Here is a 6,953-nt window from a genome sequence, read left to right as displayed (position 1 = left end):
CCAACTTTATATTCGATGAGCTTTAAACCAAAAGAAATGGTGATCTATTCATGTATGCTTTTTACGATGGCTTCATTTTGTTTTTCTTTCTTTATGACATGCAATAGTTGAAAAAGTTTTTGGTTTTTCAACATGTATTATATATTCTCAATGATCTTATATCATTGGAACTAGCGGGATGGCTTAACCGGTTTATTCAATTAGTAAACTTCAGGTTTACTATGGTATATACCCTTGCCATCTTTTTATTTATTATCACATATATGCATGTCACCATCGGGTGCTTTTGTGGAGCATTTTTCTCTTACGGAGCTTCTAGCTCTTCTGGAGCTTTTAGCTCTTCCGGAGCTTTTAGCTCTTACGGGGCTTTTAGCTCTTCCGGAGCTTTTAGCTCTTACGGGCTTTTAGCTCTTCCGGAGCTTCTAGCTCTTACGGAGTTTTTAGCTTTTCCGGAAATTTTAAAAAAAATTAGCTCTTCTAGAGCCTTTAGTTTTTAGAGCTTTTTAGCTCTTTCGGAAGTTTTCAATTTTAAAAACATATTTCGATGTCTTTAACCCATATTATAATCGATAAAATATATCAGATAGTTAAACATATTAATTCATAATAATAACATACCTGGTATAGCTTCTATAGATTTTGACGACGTCAAGCCTACTATAAAATAAGGAGGAGGCATAACCTTTTACTCCATCATTTTGTGTTCTGGAGAAGAGTTAACCTTCCACTCCATAAAATTTGATTATGGAGGAGGATTAAACCATCAACTCCATAATTTTATGATCACAGAAGAAGTTTAACCATTATATTCCATAAATATATGATCAAGGAGGAGGCATAGCCTTCTACTCCATAATATTAGTAGGGAGGAGATTTAATCTTCCACTCCACAAATATAAATACGGAGGAGGACTAACCTTCCACTCCATCATTTTCTGATCATGGAGGAGGTTTAAATCATCTCTGACATTTTGTAATCATGGAGGAGGTTTAACCTTCCACTCCAATATTTTGTAGCCATGGAGGAGGTTTAATCTATCACTCCATAAATATAGATTAGGAGGAGGATTAACCTTCTACTCCATAAATAAATTTAAACATATAAACATAAATTAAATAAGGAGGAGGCATAACCTACTACTCCATAAATAAATTTACATAAATCAAACGAGGAGGAGGTATAACCTACCACTCCATAAATATAAACAAGGAGGAGGTTTAACCTTCAACTCCATAATTATGATCTGAGGAGACATAGTCTACCATATGATCATATGATCGTGAAGACATAGCCTACCATAATGATCGGTTCGGGAAAGGCATAGCCTATCATCCCGTAAACTTAAAAATAAATTAAACATAAATTTAAATCATTGGTTCGGGGAAGGCAGAGCCTGTCATACCGAAATAATACGTAAACGGAGAAGGCAAAGCCTATCTTTCCATAATATATAAACAAAGAAAGCATAGCAGATATTTCTGTTTTCGCTTTATTAGATCGACTAAACATAAATAAAATCTTACCTCCAAATATATGAATGAATTACGAGTCGATCGTGCTGATAACGTGTTGAATATATTATATAATATGAGAGAGAGTTTAGTGGAATGAGAAGAAGAAGTTTTTATTATCTTCGTTTTTTTCATATTACAAAGGAAGTAACACTATTTATAGGGAGCAGCAAAAGAAGTTACTTCTTTTATAAGTAATATACTTCTCTTATAAATAATATACTTCTCTTATAAGTAATTAATAAAATATTCAAATGGATAATTATTATCTAACTTATCCATTACTATCTAACAGGTGCTAAAAACTGACATGTTTTATTATTTCCGAGCGTAGCAAATTTAGAAATTAGTCGTAGACAAATCAGGACCGGATCTCAGCAGAACCAAGCTAAACATTTGTCTTGGCCTTCATTTTTAACAGGTTCATATAGGATATATCAATTAATTAAAATTATAAATTAATAAAAAATCATAAAGACCACAAAATTGTTATTAATTTTACCTTTTCTTGTTAGAAAATTTGTGTTTTATTAGCAGTCTACATTACTTTTTTTAAAGAAATAATTATTAGCCCCTATTTTATATTTTGTTTCAAGTTTCATATTTTCAGATTCGGCTCTGTAGACAATAATAAAGAAAGTCCCCAAAATGTTACACAAAATAAAGAAAACGATGACACAGAAGTTTTAAATCAGGTTTTAGACTTATTTGCATCTGGTCTTGCGCGTCTTGGACGTTAAGGGTTAAGCCTCGAAGGAAACCATTGCTCCACCCATGAATGGTTGCAGAACCTTAGCGATGACCACACCATTTTTCAGTGGTGGAGCTACTTAGTCCAAGATGGGCAGCTGCCTCAAGTCAAATTTGTTAGATTAATATAAATTATTAAGGCATTAACTAGGTGTCTCAGCTCATATTTTTTTTTTACCTCCATAACCAAACTATTTGGATAACATGGATTTTTGCCCCCAGTAAAAACTGTTCTGCCTCCGCCACTTGGCATTTTCTCACTGGTAGTTCTCCACAATGCATGAAATGGTCATCTCTGCCACAGTAAGAATTGAATTCAGAATATAAACATACTCTTGTGTCTCTCCATCGCTCAAACCGAAAACCATGAAACAACATACATCAATAAGTTCACTTGTGTATAATGAGAAATATATCAAATGTCGAATCAAAAGTCAAATTAGTATTTTGGTGTTTATGTTCTTAATTTATACAAGTTTTCGATATGATTTTGATTTGTTGGGAAGATGGCGAGTGGCGGATCATGAAAAATCAGTGAAAGTAGGAAGAGATACAGAGAAAGAAGGGAAAGGCTATTTTGAAGATCGAAGGCTTTCTTCTAACATGGATCCTCTTAAAGGCTTCCACCCTAGGTGGAACTTCATTCCCTTCAGACATTCCTTCTCGTTCATCAGGCGACCATGCACCTTCGCCGTCGTCTCCTTATCCGGTCGGCCGAGGATATGGAGAAAAATATTTAGGAGAGAGGCACCTTAGTGAACTTTAACTATGCCACTGCACTGGTGGGTGCGTCTCCATCACAGGCTCCCTCTTATCACATCGCTATTTTCAAACACTTTATTAAATTTGGATTTCGGTCACGGGTGCCTTATCTGATTGTCAAGTGGTAGGCTCCTTGCCCTGATATTAAGGTAACACGATGATGTGTGTTGTGTCGGTGTGTCGAGGGTTGTCAAGTTTTACCCTAAATGAAATCAATAGCCGCAAGTGCACAGCTGATCGATTGTAGTACTTAGGGATCGAATCCACAGGGAAGGAGGATCTTTTCCTGCAAAAAGCCTTTGAAATAAGTATAAAGTAAGGAAGTCTAGAACCAAAACGGTTTTGTGGGGGTTTGGTAGTGTGTTTAAAATGTAAAAACGAAATATTAAAAGAGAATACGGAAATTAAATGACGTAATAACTAAACTTAATGAAAATGACTAAAAATGATAAAAACGGATATTCTAATGCTTAAATGAAAATGAACTAAAAAGGAAAGACAATATTGAACTAGAGCTTGAAAGAAAATCGGTGTAAATCAATAAGGAAGAAGGCGTTGGGCTTCAGGGAAGTTTTCTCAGGGGTACGAACGATTCAAAACATTGCTAGAGAGTAAAATTGATAAGATCTTAGCTTAAACTTTTCGAACTGGAATCACGAACGTATGAATACGCCACTGTCGTGATCATAGACAACTATCTCTCTCAACCCTGACCAGTAGGTTTCCACTCTGGCCCTGGAAGAGAAGAGATACATTATGTTTAAGACTCGTCCTAATTCACAAATCGCCCATAGGTAGGTTTTCACTCCTATGTTTGTTTTGCTCTCCCAAACTAGATCTGATACCTGATGAACACCTTCGTGTCACCAAGCATCTGGATCAGATTGTAGTTCATGACGCTACTCTCATGCAGTAAAAACGAATTCAGAAGAAAAAGTTCTAAGATTCGGCTCAAAAGCTCATGGAATCCTCATCGAACATATAAATCCCCATCGAAAATCCCTTAATCCCAATAATAAAACTACTCAGACATAATGAACGAAATCAAAAATATAGTATTAATAAGTAGAATAGAAACCGAAATTGAAAAAGAAAGAACAAGGGTTCAAGAGAACAAATCTCTCTCTCCCTTAAAGCTAAAGCAAAAACAATAAAAGTATGAAGTAAATACTTCGGTGGTGATAGGTTCTTCATTTAGGGTTCCTAAGACATGTATTTATAGTGCTCAAGACCTCTCTGGACGTCACTTAGGGTTTCTCCAAATGTGGGCTTCAGAAATGGGCTTTTTGGGCTCGGAGGTTGATGGCCGCGGTCGGGACAAGTGTGACCGCTGGGAACAAGTGTTTGGCCGCGGTCAGGATGCTCCTGACCGTGGGAAATTGCCTGTTGGCCGCGGGTGGAAGTGCTTGCCGGCTGGTTTACGGGACATCTTGCTCTTCGCGTATCTTTTGATTGAACTGTTGGATTACCAAGCTGTAAAGTGAACTGGAAAGCTGATACTTCCATCTTTAAGGTCTCCAAATTTGAGCTGGATCGGACGGTGAGAAGGCCTTCAATCAGGGGTGAACTTCTGACGGTTTGACTCTGAGCTGAAATCTGGTTTTCTATCCATTTTGTTAAGCTTTTCCCTAAGTTACCTGAAAAGAGTTTTGGAACTACAAATACTAGAAAAACATAATAAAAGTACTTAAAAGCAATTAAAAACATAGAAAAAGTATTTCAAAACGATCCATAAAAGTGGTCAAAATACGGTGTTATCAACTCCCCCAGACTTAAACCTTTATTTGTCCTCAAACAAAACAAAAGCCTAAACTGGTTAAGTGTAAACAAAAATAGGAAATGCACAAATCTCATAGACATGAACTCCTAATCTAGGACCAAAGATAGTGCATCAATCCACAACTTAGTCTAGAAAATTCTCACCAATGCACAAGAGATATTAGTCCACTTTTTCCGTCATGCAAAACTTAAACAATCTTAATCTTGATTCCAGTCAACTAGCTCTCTACATTCATTAAGTTCAATAGTGAGTTCTCATTAAAGACATCATCCAGGGTAGACGGCGTTTGGCATTAAAGGGCTATTTAAGTGGTGGAGTTAAAGTGTTTTGGGTTACCTGAAGATCTGGAGAATGCAAGATAATATGCAAAACCGCAAGAGAGATAAGGACCTGTTGATGACCACAGTTTTCAGTTACTTCTTCTTGTCAAATGTTGTTGCATAATCCTTCCTCCTTTGTTGTAAACAGCTGTTCCCCAGACTTAGATTTTTTCCGGGAATCAGAAAACAATCTCCAAAACTCCATAAAATCAAACTCCAGTTGCCTTGGGACTTAAAATTCGAATCTCTAGACTCTCTAAGGCTTTTATTTCCTTTCTTTTCTTATTTTTGGATTTTTTTTTGGAAAGGAAATGCCTTTTAAAGAGAGAGAGACTAGAGGACGAGATTGTACCAAAATTTGAGATTTTTCTAAGGCAAACTGAGCTTCCTCTTGTGTTGAATCCTTCCGGGAACTATTCCGGCAAATCGCAGGTCTCTGTCCTTAGTGACTGAAAACTGCGTCGTTCCTCTTTCTCTCCAACGTTTTTGCACTTATCTGCATATAAGACAATAGAAAACAAGAGTGCATGTGGTTTGAAAGAGGATTAGTTAAGGTGAGGAACTAGCTAAAGATGAACTAGCCATTCAGGATCAATAGAGAGTGGTAAAAGGATAAAGGAGTCCTGAATGTATGATTCGTTTCCCTAGTCTAATGCTTCAATGAGAAAATTAAGTCCAAATTAAGTCCAAATAAAACAGAGCTAGTGTATCCCTTCATCTAAATCGAAATCATTCAAATTCCTCTGGGGTACTTCGTTTCAAATGTGCTTAGCTACCGCCTAGTCTAGTCCTAAATCATGAATGAGCATGTCACTAGGAACAGTCTAAAAGCACACAGTCAACTATCATTGATTCATGTTCACCATTCCCTTTTAAAACGTATTTTGTTTTGAAAACCGATTTTGAAAAACTTTAAGAAAAATGCAAAAAGTGTAGATAATGCAAGACTCATGAAAGAAAAGTGGTTAGAAAGGGATGAAATCCTCCCCCAGACTTAAATCACACTGTCCTCAGTGTGAAACAAGTCGAGATTGGATGAGAAAAATGCATAGATAATCGAATTGGTAAGGACAGAGAAAACTTACTTGGATCCGGGATGCTGGTGGAGATGAACCGGATTCATTCGAAGGGGTTTGGGAAGGTGATTAGGTGGTGATGAAGGTGGTGGAAGGTGATGAATGAGGTGGAGGGTGATTGGTGAGGTGGAATGGGGTGAAAGAGGTGGTTTGGGTCAGGTTTGGATCTCAACGACCAAGTGCCGCGGTCAGGGTCTGCACGACCGCGGCGAACCATTGCTTGGCTGCGGTCATATTCACGCGACCGCGGTCGAAGGGGTGTTTCCCGCGGTCCGAACATCTGCGACCGCGGAGGCTTATATTGCGGCCTCTTCCTGCTTCTCCTTGGTTCCTGCTGGGCCGAGCAGTCAGGTACCATCCTTCTTTTTGGTTTTTTCTAGTTTTTTTTTTATTTTTTTGGATTTTTTGTTTTATAAGAAACACCTGAAACTAAGAAAAAGAAAGAGATCAAAAGAAAAAGAAAGAAAAATCCTAAAGAAAACAATACCTAAATGGGTTGCCTCCCATTAAGCGCTTCTGTTTTAAGTCGTTTAGCTCGACTTTTGGTGTTGGACATGACTTATTCCAATGAAGAAGACCTTGTCCTGAGACAAGTCTTTTTTGACATCTCCAGCTTGCTTTGCTTAGCAGGTTCTTCGTCACTCCAAAGTTCTTCTTCAAACTCTTCTGTTGCAGAACGTTTTCCTGCTTTGCTGTTGTATGGAACAGCTTCTGTGAAGACATCTTTGTCGATGTTAGCAAATGAAATCCTCC

This window comes from Eutrema salsugineum, unplaced genomic scaffold (assembly GCF_000478725.1).
Source record: "Eutrema salsugineum unplaced genomic scaffold, Eutsalg1_0 scaffold_7, whole genome shotgun sequence".
Lineage (NCBI taxonomy): Eukaryota > Viridiplantae > Streptophyta > Magnoliopsida > Brassicales > Brassicaceae > Eutrema > Eutrema salsugineum.
The sequence above is the reverse complement of the archived record's forward strand: the minus strand, read 5'-3'. Positions refer to the sequence as shown.